A 14383-nucleotide genomic window follows, 5' to 3' on the forward strand; every position below is an offset into this window, starting at 1 on the left:
TGGGCTTTAGCTTTGATGACATATTGCTCATCCTGAGGATGTGCTCTCTTATTCCATGACTACCACCTGTGTAGTGTTCCGTCACCAGTTGCTCTAACACCTGGGTGGCATATTGTTGGGGAACGTAGCAATAATTCAAAATTTTCCTACGTGTCACCAAGATCTATCTATGGAGTCATCTAGCAACGAGGGAGGAGTGGATCTACGTACCCTTGTAGATCGCGCGCGGAAGCGTTCAAGAGAACGGGGTTGATGGAGTCGTACTCGTCGTGATCCAAATCACCGATGATCCTAGCGCCGAACGGACGGCACCTCCGCGTTCAACACACGTACGGAGCAGCGACGTCTCCTCCTTCTTGATCCAGCAAGGGGGGAGGAGAGGTTGATGGAGATCCAACAGCACGACGGCGTGGTGGTGGAAGTAGCGGGATTCCAACAGGGCTTCGCCAAGCGCTGCGGGAGGAGGGAGATGTGTCATGGGAGGGAGAGGGAGGCGCCAGGGCTTAGGTGTGGTTGCCCTCCCTTCCACCCCACTATATATAGGGCCAAGGGATAGGGGGGCCGCAGCCTTGGCCCTTCCTACAAGGAAGGGTGCGGCCAAGGGAGGAGTCCCTCCTCCCGAAGGCACCTCGGAGGTGCCTTCCCCCTTTAGGACTCTTCCTTTCCCTCTTCTCTTGGCGCATGGGCCTCTTGGGGCTGGTTCCCTTGGCCCATATAGGCCAAGGCGCACCCCCTACAGCCCATGTGGCCCACCGGGGCAGGTGGCCCCACCCGGTGGACCTCCGGGACCCTTCCGGTGGTCCCGGTACAATACCGGTGACCCCGAAACTTGTCCCGATGGCCGAAATAGCACTTCCTATATATAATTCTTTACCTCCGGACCATTCCGGAACTCCTTGTGACGTCCGGGATCTCATCCGGGACTCCGAACAACTTTCGGGTTACCGCATACTAATATCTCTATAACCCTAGCGTCACCGAACCTTAAGTGTGTAGACCCTACGGGTTCGGGAGACATGCAAACATGACCGAGATGACTCTCCGGTCAATAACCAACAGCGGGATCTGGATACCCATGTTGGCTCCCAAATGTTCCATGATGATCTCATCGGATGAACCACGATGTCAAGGACTTAATCAATCCCGTATACAATTCCCTTTGTCTATCGGTAATACTTGCCCGAGAGTCGATCCTCGGTATCCCGATACCTTGTTCAATCTCGTTACCGGCAAGTCTCTTTACTCGTTTCATAACACATCATCCCGTGATCAACTCCTTGATCACATTGTGCACATTATGATGATGTCCTACCGAGTGGGCCCAGAGATACCTCTCCGTTTACACGGAGTGACAAATCCCAGTCTCGATTCGTGCCAACCCAACAGACACTTTCGGAGATACCTGTAGTGTACCTTTATAGCCACCCAGTTACGTTGTGACGTTTGGCACACCAAAGCACTCCTACGGTATCCGGGAGTTGCATAATCTCATGGTCTAAGGAAATGATACTTGACATTAGAAAAGCTTTAGCATACAAACTACATGATCTTGTGCTAGGCTTAGGTTTGGGTCTTGTCCATCACATCATTCTCCTAATGATGTGATCCCGTTATCAATGACATCCAATGTCCATGGTCAGGAAACCGTAACCATCTATTGATCAACGAGCTAGTCAACTAGAGGCTTACTAGGGACATGGTGTTGTCTATGTATCCACACATGTATCTGAGTTTCCTATCAATACAATTCTAGCATGGATAATAAACGATTATCATGAACAAGGAAATATAATAATAATCAATTTATTATTGCCTCTAGGGCATATTTCCAACAGTCTCCCACTTGCACTAGAGTCAATAATCCAGTTCACATCGATATGTGATTAACACTCAAGGTCACATCCCCATGTGACTAACACCCAAAGAGTTTACTAGAGTCAATAATCTAGTTCACATTACCATGTGATTAACACTCGATGAGTTCTGGGTTTGATCATGTTATGCTTGTGAGATATGTTATAGTCAACGGGTCTGAATCTTTCAGATCCGTATGTACTTCGCAAATCTCTATGTCATCTTGTAGATGCAGCTACTACGCTATATTTGGAGCCATTTTAAATAACTGTTCTACTTGGAGCTATTCTAAATTGTTGCTCCATTATACGTATCCGGTATCTCTACTCAGAGCTATCCGGATAGGTGTTAAGCTTGCATCGACGTAACTCTTTACGTCGAACTCTTTATCACCTCCATAACCGAGAAACATATCCTTATTCCTCTAAGGATAATTTAGACCGCTATCTGGTGATCTACTCCTAGATTACCTTTGTACCCTCTTGCCAGATATGTGGCAAGGCACACATCAGGTGCGGTACACAGCATAGCATACTATGGAGCCTATGTCTAAGCATAGGGGACGACCTTCGTCCTTTCTCTCTATTCTACCGCGGTCAGGTTTCGAGTCTTACTCAATGCTCACACCTTATAACACAGCCAAGAACTCCTTCTTTGCCGATCCATTTTGAACTCCTTCAAAATCTTGTCACGGTATGTATTCATCTGAAAGTACTATTAAGCGTTTTGATCTATCCTTATAGATCTTGATGCTCAATGTTCAAGTAGCTTAATCCAGGCTTTCCATTGAAAAACACTTTCCAAATAACCCTATATGCTTTCCAGAAATTCTACGTCATTTCTGATCAACAGTATGTCAACAACATATATTCATCAGAAATTCTATAGTGCTCCCACTCACTTCTTTGGAAATACAAGTTTCTCATAAACTTTGTATAAACCGAAAATCTTTGATCATCATCAAAGCATACATTCCAACTCCGAGATGCTTACTCCAGTCCTTAGAAGGATTGCTGGAGCTTTGCATACTTATTAGCATCTTTCAGGATTGACAAAACCTTCTGGATGTATCACATACAACCTTTCCTCAAGAAAAACGTCGAGGAAACAATGTTTTGACATCCTATCTGCAAGATTTCATAAATAATGCAGTAATCGCTAATATAATTCCAACAGACTCTTAGCATCGCTACGAGTGAGAAAGTCTCATCGTAGTTAACTCCTTGAACTTGTCGGAAAACATCTTAACGACAAGTCGAGCTTTCTTTAATGGTGACATTTACCATCATTGTCCGTCTTCCTTTTAAAATCCATCTGTACTCAATAGCCTTACGACCATCGAGCCGTTCTGCCAAAGTCTACACTTTGTTTTCATACATGGATCCTCTCTCGGATTTTATGGCCTCGAGCCATTTATCGGAATCCGGGCCCACCATCGCTTCTCCATGGCTCGTAGGTTCATTGTTGTCTAGCAACATGACTTCTAAGATAGGATCACGTACCACTCTGAAGTAGTACGCATCCTTGTCATCCCACGAGGTTTGGTAGTGACTTGATCTGAAGTTTTATGATCACTATTATAAGCTTCCACTTCAATTGGTGTAGGTGCCACATGAACAACTTCCTGTGCCCTGCCACACACTAGTTGAAGAGACGGTTCAGTAACCTCATCAAGTCTCCACCATCCTCCCACTCAATTCCTTCGAGAGAAACTTTTCCTCGAGAAAGGACCCGATTCTAGAAACAATCCCTTATTGCTTTCGGATCTGAGACAGGAGGTATACCCAACTGTTTTGGGTGTCCTATGAAGATGCATTTATCCGCTTTGGGTTCGAGCTTATTAGCCTGAAACTTTTTCACATAAGCGTCGCAGCCCCAAACTTTTAAGAAATGACAGCTTAGGTTTCTCTAAACCATAGTTCATACGGTGTCATCTCATCGGAATTACGTGGTGCCCTATTTAAAGTGAATGTGGTTGTCTCTAATGCCTAACCCATAAACTATCGTGGTAATTCGATAAGAGACATCATGGTATGCATCATATCCAATAGGGTGCAGTTATGATGTTCGGACACACCATCACACTATGGTGTTCCAGGCTGTATTAGTTGTGAAACAATTTCCACAATGTCTTAATTCTGTGCCAAACTCGTAATTCAGATATTCATCTCTATGATCATATCATAGATATTTTATCCTCTTGTCACGACGATCTTTCAACTTCACCCTGAAATTACTTGAACCTTTCAATAATTCAGACTCGTGATTCATCAAGTAAATATACTCAACATCTACTCAAATCATCTGTGAAGTAAGAACATAACGATATCCACTACATGCCTCAGCACTCATTGGATTGCACACATCAAAATGTATTACTTCCAACAAGTTGCTTTCTAGTTCCATTTTACTGAAAACGAGGCTTTCAGTCATCTTGCCCATGTGGTATGATTTGCATGTCTCAAGTGATTCAAAATCAAGTGAGTCCAAACGGTCCATTTGCATGGAGTTTCTTCATGCATATACACCAATAGACATGGTTCGCATGTCTCAAACTTTTCAAAAAACGAGTGAGCCCAAAGATCCATCAACATGGAGCTTCTTCATGCGTTTTATACTGATATGACTTACGTGGCAGTGCCACAAGTAGGTGGTACTATCATTACTATCTTTTGGCATGAACATGTGTATCACTATGATCGAGATTCAATAAACCATTCATTTTAGGTGCAAGACCATTGAAGGTATTATTCAAATAAACAGAGTAACCGTTATTCTCCTTAAATGAATAACCGTATTGCGATAGACATAATCCAATCATGTCTATGCTCAAAGCAAACACCAATCTCGATGGTAGAGGGAGCGTGCGATGCTTGATCATATCAACATTGGAAACACTTCCAACACATATCGTCAGCTCACCTTTAGCTAGTCTCCGTTTATTCCGTAGCTATTATTTCGAGTTACTAACACTTAGCAACTGAACCGGTATCTAATACCCTGGTGCTACTAGGAGTACTAGTAAAGTACACATCAACACAATGTATATCCAATATACTTCTATCGACCTTGCCAGCCTTCTTATCTACCAAGTATCTAGGGCAATTCTGCTCCAGTGGCTATTCCCCTTATTACAGAAGCACTTAGTCTCGGGTTTGGGTTCAACCTTGGGTTTCTTCACTAGAGCAGCAGCTGAATTGCCGTTTCATGAAGTATCCCTTCGTGCCCTTGCCCTTCTTGAAACTAGTGGTTTCACCAACCATCAACAATTGATGCTCCTTCTTGATCTCTACTTTTGTGGTGTCAGACATCGCGAATATCTCAAGGATCATCATATATGTCCCTGATATATTATAGTTCATCACGAAGCTCAAGCAGCTTGGTGGTAATGACTTTGGAGAACCATCACTATTTCATTTGGAAGATCAACTCCCACTCGATTCAAATGATTGTTGTGCTCAGACAATCTGAGCACAAGCTCAACAATTGAGCTTTTCTCCCTTAGTTTGCAGGCTAAGAAAATCGTCGGAGGTCTTATACCTCTTGACGTGGGCACGAGCCTGCAATCCCAATTTCAGCCCTCGAAACATCTCATATGTTTCGCGACGTTTCAAAACATCTTCGGTGCCTCAACTCTAAGCTGTTTAACTGAACTATCACGTAGTTATCAAAATGTGTGTGTCAGATGTTCGCAACATCCACAGACAACGTTCGAGGTTTAGCACACTGAGCGGTGCATTAAGGACATAAGCCTCTATGAAGCAATGAGGACACTCCTCAGTTTACGGACCTAGTCCGCATAATTGCTACTATCAACTTTCAACTAAATTTTCTCTAGGAACATAACTAAACAGTAGAACTGAAGCGCGAGCTACGACATAATTTGCGAAGACCTTTTGACTATTTCAGGATAATTAAGTTCATCTTATGAACTCCCACTCAGATAGACATCCCTCTAGTCATCTAAGTGATTACATGATCCGAGTCAACTAGGCCGTGTCCGATCATCACGTGAGACGGACTAGTCAACATCGGTGAACATCTTCATGTTGATCGTATCTTCTATATGACTCATGCTCGACCTTTCGGTCTCTTGTGTTCCGAGGCCATGTCTGTACATGCTAGGCTCGTCAAGTCAACCTAAGTGCACTTGTAGAAAACAGGGCTATGGTCCAGGCTGGCTCAGCCCATTAGTCCCGGTTCAGTGTAGAACCGGGACCAATGTGGGCATTGGTCCCGGTTCGTGAGCCCAGGGGGCCGGCCGGGCCATGTGGGCCATTGGTCCCGGTTCGTCTGGACCTTTTGGTCGCGGTTGGTGGGACGAACCGGGACCAATGGGCCTCGCTCCTGGCCCACCACCATTGGTCCCGGTTGGTGGCTTGAACCGGGACCAAAGGCTCCCCTTTAGTCCCGGTTCATGCCACCAACCAGGACCAATGAGGTGCCTATATATACCCCCTCGCATAAGAGCAGAGCACACTGCTCTGTTTTTTTCTGGCCGAGGGGGAGAGGGCTTGGTGGTGCTCTAGCTCACCTCCTATGCACACAAGGTGTTCGATGGAATGCCCGAGCCACACTACTTAAGCTTTCTCCTCTCGAAGCTCGACCTCCAAGCTCCATTTTCCTCGAGATTTGTCTAGATTTAGCGGTCCGTCACGCCCCGTCCCCATCTTCACCGCCGTCGATCACCCGCGCCGATCTCATCACCGACACCACCGTGGTGAGCCTCTTGTTCTTATCTTCTTTCTGAAAGGAAAAATATTCTTACTTGTATGTTTAGATAGATACTTGTATCATTTTTTACATTTATTATTGCATCTTATATAGTGCGATGGTTTTGGTATCCGCCCCCGTCGGCCCTCGTCCTGTCTATGATTCGGATTTGGTATGTATATTATCTTTATAACTATTGGTTCATTTATTGTTTATGAAAATTATGCCGACCAACGTGACATAGATTTTATTTATCTAGGATGTATGTGAATCGGAAATGCCAACCGACCCTATTGTCGAGAGGTTAAATTTAGTTGAAGAAGAAAACAATTTGTTGAAGGAAAAAATAAAAAAAATTGAGGAGGAGAAGATGATATTGGAGTTGCATGTTGCGGATGTCGTCGATGATCACAAGATCAAGATGGATGCAATGCGCTTGAAGATTAGAAAGATTAGAAAATATGCCATTCATACCGAGGCTTGGTATCATTATGCCGTTGGATCAATTGTTACCTTGGTTGCGATTATGATCGCATTTGTTTTCGCATTGAAATGTTTTACATAGTTTCAATGTATGGTTTAATTAATCAGATGCTCTGGAGAGCTATATGTTGTTAGATGGGAACTATGTATGCACTTTGGTTTTAATGTGATGATGAACTTCTATTAATTTGGACACTTAATTATAGATAATGCACGCAGATGAACCGGCAATGGATGTACGGTGACAGACACACCCGCGAGTACATTAAGGGCGTGCATGAGTTTCTCGATGCGGCTGAGGCAAACAAGCAGAATGGTTTTATGTGTTGTCCATGCACTGAATGTGGGAATACGAGGTCTTACTCTAACCAGAAAATCCGTCACTCCCACCTGCTTTACAAGGGTTTCATGTCACACTATAATGTTTGGACGAGGCACGGAGAAATAGGGGTTATGATGGAAGACGGCGAAGAAGAAGAGTACGATGACAACTATGTGCCCCCTGAATACGGTGATGCTGCAACGGGGGGAGCTGGTGAAGATCAAGAGGAACCAGACGATGTGCCCAATGATGCTGCCACGGGTGAAGCTGCTGAAGATCAAGAGGAACCAGACGATGTGCCCGATGATGATGATCTCCGCCGGGTCATTGTCGATGCAAGGACGCAATGCATTAGTCAAAAGGAGAAGCTGAAGTTCGATCGCATGTTAGAGGATCACAAAAAAGGGTTATACCCCAATTGCGAAGATGGCAACACAAAGCTCGGTACCGTACTGGAATTGCTGCAGTGGAAGGCAGAGAATGCTGTGGCTGACAAAGGATTTGAGAAGCTACTGAAAATATTGAAGAAGAAGCTTCCAAAGGATAACGAATTGCCCGACAGTACATACGCAGCAAAGAAGGTCGTATGCCCTCTAGGATTGGAGGTGGAGAAGATACATGCATGCCCTAATGACTGCATCCTCTACCGCGGTGCATACAAGGATCTGAACGCATGCCCGGTATGCGGTGCGTTGCGGTATAAGATCAGACGAGATGACCCTGGTGATGTTGACGGCGAGCCCCTCAGGAAGAGGGTTCCTGCGAAGGTGATGTGGTATGCTCCTATAATACCACGGTTGAAACGTCTGTTCAGAAACGAAGAGCATGCCAAGTTGATGCGATGGCACAGTGAGAACCGAAAGAAAGATGGGAAGTTGAGAGCACCCGCTGACGGGTCGCAGTGGAGAAAAATCGAGAGAAAGTACTGGGATGAGTTTGCAAAGGACCCAAGGAATGTATGGTTTGCTTTAAGCGCGGATGGCATTAATCCTTTCGGGGAGCAGAGCAGCAATCACAGCACCTGGCCCGTGACTCTATGTATGTATAACCTTCCTCCTTGGATGTGCATGAAGCGGAAGTTCATTATGATGCCAGTTCTCATCCAAGGCCCTAAGCAACCCGGCAACGAAATTGATGTGTACCTAAGGCCATTAGTTGAAGAACTTTTACAGCTGTGGAATGGAAACGGTGTACGTACGTGGGATGAGCACAGACAGGAGGAATTTAACCTTAAGGCGTTGCTGTTCGTGACCATCAACGATTGGCCCGCTCTCAGTAACCTTTCAGGACAGACAAACAAAGGATACCACGCATGCACGCACTGTTTAGATGATACTGAAAGTATATACCTGGACAAATGCAGGAAGAATGTGTACCTGGGCCATCGTCGATTTCTTCCGACCAACCATCAATGTCGAAAGAAAGGCAAGCATTTCAAAGGCGAGGCAGATCACCGGAAGAAGCCCGCCATGCGCACCGGTGATCACGTGCTTGCTATGGTCAATGATTTACACTACGTAATCTTTGGAAAGGGTCCCGGTGGACTAGCTATTCCGAATGACGCTGAGGGACACGCACCCATGTGGAAGAAGAAATCTATATTTTGGGACCTACCCTACTGGAAAGACCTAGAGGTCCGCTCCTCAATCGACGTGATGCACGTGACGAAGAACCTTTGCGTGAACCTGCTAGGCTTCTTGGGCGTGTATGGGAAGACAAAAGATACACCTGAGGCACGAGAGGACCTGCAACGTTTGCACGAAAAAGACGGCATGCCTCCGAAGCAGTATAAAGGTCCTGCCAGCTACGCTCTTACGAAAGAAGAGAAAGAAATCTTCTTTGAATGCCTGCTCAGTATGAAGGTCACGACTGGCTTCTCGTCGAATATAAAGGGAATAATAAATATGCCAGAGAAAAAGTTTCAGAACCTAAAGTCTCATGACTGCCACGTGATTATGACGCAACTGCTTCCGGTTGCATTGAGGGGGCTTCTACCGGAAAACGTCCGATTAGCCATTGTGAAGCTATGTGCATTCCTCAATGCAATCTCTCAGAAGGTGATCGATCCAGAAATCGTACCAAGGCTAAGGAGTGATGTGGCGCATTGTCTTGTCAGTTTCGAGCTGGTGTTCCCACCATCCTTCTTCAATATCATGACGCACGTCCTAGTTCATCTAGTCGACGAGATTGTCATCCTGGGGCCCGTATTTCTACACAATATGTTCCCCTTTGAGAGGTTCATGGGAGTCCTAAAGAAATATGTCCGTAACCGCGCTAGGCCAGAAGGAAGCATCTCCATGGGCCATCAAACAGAGGATGGTCTCCCTAAATCGCGGTATGAGGGGAGACTGACTGGAAAAGGCACTCTTGGAAGAGACTCAATAATATGCAGGGACGGATATTCTTGGTCTCAAGCACACTACACAGTTCTACAGAACTCTACCTTGGTGACCCCGTATGTCGATGAACACAAGAACAGTCTGCGCTCCAAACACCCGGAGCAGTGCGACGACTGGATTACATGTGAACACATCAGGACTTTCAGCAGTTGGTTGGAAACACGTCTCAGAGGTGACAACACTGTTTGTGATGAGTTGTACTTGTTGTCCAGGGGACCATCTTTGACTGTATTGACTTACAAAGGATACGAGATAAATGGGAATACATTTTACACGATCGCCCAAGATCAAAAGAGCACCAACCAAAACAGCGGTGTCCGCTTTGATGCAGCAACCGAGAGCGGAAAGGACACATATTATGGTTACATAGTGGACATATGGGAACTTGACTACGGACCTGATTTTAAGGTCCCTTTGTTTAAGTGCAAATGGGTCAATCTGTTAGGCGGCGGGGTACAGGTAGACCCACAGTACGGAATGACAACAGTGGATCTGAAAAATCTTGGGTACACTGACGAACCGTTCGTCCTAGCCAATGATGTGGCACAGGTTATCTATGTGAAGGACATGTCTACCAAACCGAGAAAAAGAAAAGATAAGGAAGCGAATACATCATACGATGAGCCAAAGCGCCACATAGTTCTTTCAGGAAAAAGGGACATCCTGGGAGTGGACGGCAAGACAGACATGTCTGAAGATTATGAAAAGTTTCATGAAATTCCTCCCTTCAATGTCAAGGCTGACCCAAGCATCCTGATAAACAATGAAGATTATCCATGGTTACGGCGCAATAAGCAAATGACACAAGCGAAGAAAAAGTGAATACTTTCTCCCGCAACTATTATGATGATACCATGCCAAATTTGTAACAGACGAACATGCTACCATTGTCCGTTTTGTACATGCGCATGCTATGTGGGTGAAATTATGATACCATCCCAACTTTCAACTTTTTCAGAGTTCATTTGAAATGCTTTCATGTCTTATGGTTTGAAACTTTGATACTTCGAAAGTGATTGTCCATTTTGTACATGAAGTGCATCAAGTTTTTGTCGTAACCCTCTCTACTTTTTGGAACATGCTATGTGGGTGAAATGATGATACCATGCCAACTTTCAACCTTTTCAGAGTTCATTTTGAAATGCTTTCCAATTTCAGAGTCATTTAGCTCAAAGAATAAATTAATAGCAAACAGAATAAACTACAAAACTTTTATGAAAATAAAAACAATCAATTAAAATATTATGTTATGATCAACTAAAATAAAACTATAATATTCTTCAATAGCAAAAAGAATATAATTTTTGTGACCTAAAATCAAACTATAAGTATTTAATTGTAAGTATAAATAAAAAATAAATAGCAAAGAAGAAAAAATTTCTAATTTTATAGTAAAGTTATTCATAAACTAGTGATTCACACAAATTTTTAAAAATTCAAATTTAAACTATTTAAAATTTAAAACTAATGGCACTAACAGAAAGTTTATAATTTTTGTGACCTAAAAGCAAAAAGAAATCACTAAAAAACTGTAAGTATTTAGTTGTAAGTAGAAATAAAAAATAAATAGAAAAAAAATCTATTTTTATAGTAAAGTTATTCATAAACTAGTGATTCACACAAATTTTTAAAAATTCAAATTTAAACTATTTAAAATTTAAAACTAATGGCACTAACAGAAAGTTTATAATTTTTGTGACCTAAAAGCAAAAAGAAATCACTAAAAAACTGTAAGTATTTAGTTGTAAGTAGAAATAAAAAATAAATAGGAAAAAAATTCTATTTTTATAGTAAAGTTATTCATAAACTAGTGATTCACACAAATTTTTAAAATTCAAATTTAAACTATTTAAAATTTAAAACTAATGGCACTAACAGAAAGTTTATAATTTTTGTGACCTAAAAGCAAAAAGAAATCACTAAAAAACTGTAAGTATTTAGTTGTAAGTAGAAATAAAAAATAAATAGAAAAAAAATCTATTTTTATAGTAAAGTTATTCATAAACTAGTGATTCACACAAATTTTTAAAAATTCAAATTTAAACTATTTAAAATTTAAAACTAATGGCACTAACAGAAAGTTTATAATTTTTGTGACCTAAAAGCAAAAAGAAATCACTAAAAAACTGTAAGTATTTAGTTGTAAGTAGAAATAAAAAATAAATAGAAAAAAATCTATTTTTATAGTAAAGTTATTCATAAACTAGTGATTCACACAAATTTTTAAAAATTCAAATTTAAACTATTTAAAATTTAAAACTAATGGCACTAACAGAAAGTTTATAATTTTTGTGACCTAAAAGCAAAAAGAAATCACTAAAAAACTGTAAGTATTTAGTTTTAAGTAGAAATAATAAAATAAAAAACCAAAAAAATATAGAAATAAAAAAGAAAAAACCAAAAAATGCCTCCTACTGGGCCTCCACGGCCTGAATACGACTAGAAACCCTACATGGGCCAGGATTCAGGCCCGCAGAAGGCCCAATAGGCCCACAGGCAGTAGCAAGTTTAGGCCCGAAAGCCTGCATTAGAGAGGAGCTCGAATGGGTGGGCACACCAGCGCTTATAAACCAGTGCCGGCGCCCCTCAGCTAGCGATGTGGGACTAAACTTTTGGGCTCGGGGCAGCGAAGGCCATTGGTCCCGGTTGGTGGCACCAACCGGAACTAAAGGGGGCATTGGTCCCGGTTCGTGGCACCAACCGTGACCAATGCCCCCCTTTAGTCCCGGTTGGTTCCACCAACTGGGACCAAAGGCCGCCGCTTCCCGCCCTTTGGGCTGCTGAAAATTGGCCTTTGGTCCCGGTTCGTGGCACCAACCGGGACTAAAGGGGGCATTAGTCCCGGTTTGTGCCACCAACCGGGACCAATGCTCCGTCTATATAAGCCACACTTGTGAAAATTTTGGTTCAGTTTCTTCGATCCCGCCCCGACGTCGCCGCCAGGCTGCCCCTCTGCTCGCCTCGCCGTCGCTGCCGTTGCCCCTGCCCCGCCCCCGAGCGCGCCCTACCTCGCCGTCGTCGCCGGCCGCCCGTCCACCGCCCCCGAGCACCCCCTGCGCCGCCGAGCCCATCCGCCGCCCCCGAGCACCCCCTGCGCCCCCGAGCCCGTCCGCCGCCGCCGAGCGCGCCCCGCCGTCGCCCTTGCCCTCGCCGACCCCGAGCCCGTCCTCGTCGCCGTCGCCCCCGACGCCTGCCGCCCGCGTCTCCTCCCCGATCCCTCCGGGAGAGGTAGCTACCGCCCCATCCTCCCCCCTTCCTTCCTTCCCTTCTCCATAATTTGCAAAATATTGATATGATGTAGATGTATGTATGTATGTATGTATGAGTTGGGGAGAAAGTTTATAATTTTTGTTCATATATACTGTACATGTATGTATGATGAATTTTGATATTTTTTTGTTCATATATAATGTAGATGTATATGTATGTATGGAATGATATCGATGGATGTATTGATATATTTTTTTTGTTCATATATACTGTACATGTATATGTATTCATGAGAGAGGCGAGGAAGAAGGGGAAGAAGAGGGAGAAGAAGAGGAGAGGAAGAAGAGGAAGTCTTCTCCTCTATTCTTTCTTCTCTTCTTTATTCTTCTTCTTCTTCCTCTTTATTTTATCGGGAACGAGGGTCATCGAGAGGTCGAGGAGCGGTAGAGGAGAAACCCTAAATAGAAAGTATCGTCAGTGTGAGATACATGTACCGTCGGTGTCAGACACTACACCCACATCCCACAAGTGGCGCGGGCTTCGACGCCCACGTCACTTGTGGGACGTGGATGTAGTGTCCGACACCGAAGGCCACATGTATCTCACACCCACGATACTTGCTAGCTATTTAGGGTTCCTCTACCGAAAAGAAGAGGAGAAATAAATAAGAAGAAGAAAAAAGAAGAAAAAGAAGAGGAGAAGAAGAAAGGAATAGTGGAGAAGAATAGAAAATAGAATATATTCTATTTTCTCTTCTTCTCCACTATTCCTTTCTTCTTCTCCTCTTTTTTTCTTCTTTTCTTCTTTTCTTCTTCTTCTTCTTCTTCTTCTTCTTCTTCTTCTTCTTATTAGCCGGAAGTAGAGAGAGGTTTCCTAGTGTCAAAGTATTGAAGAAATCCATGCCTTCATCATTAGCCGGAAGTAACCAGGGCATGTTGGTACGAAGTTCTGCAAAGTTGTTCTGGAATGGAGTCCCGGATAGAATAATCCGCCTTTTGGTACGAATTCAGCAAAGGCCTTCCAAATAGCGATATTCGGAAGGCTCTTGCTGAACTTTGTACCAAAAAGCGAATTATCCTATCTGGGACTCCGTTCCAGAACAACTTTGAATAGCTTCGTACCATCATGCACATGTTACTTTCGCCTAATGATGAAGACATGGTTTTGTTGAATCCCTTGACACTAGGCAACCTCCCGACCCCTCGGTGATCCTATCGAACATGAGAGGAAGAAGAGGATAAAAAAAGAAGAGGAAGAAGAAAAAAAAGAGGAGAAGAAAGAATAGAGGAGATCTTCTCCTCTATTCTTTCTTCTCCTCTTTTTTTCTTCTTCTTCCTCTTTTTTTATCGGGAACGAGGGTCGTCGAGGGACATAGATGTAGTGTCGTCGTTGTCGATATATA

This window comes from Triticum aestivum, chromosome 7A, assembly GCF_018294505.1.
Source record: "Triticum aestivum cultivar Chinese Spring chromosome 7A, IWGSC CS RefSeq v2.1, whole genome shotgun sequence".
In the NCBI taxonomy this organism is placed as follows: Eukaryota; Viridiplantae; Streptophyta; class Magnoliopsida; order Poales; family Poaceae; genus Triticum; species Triticum aestivum.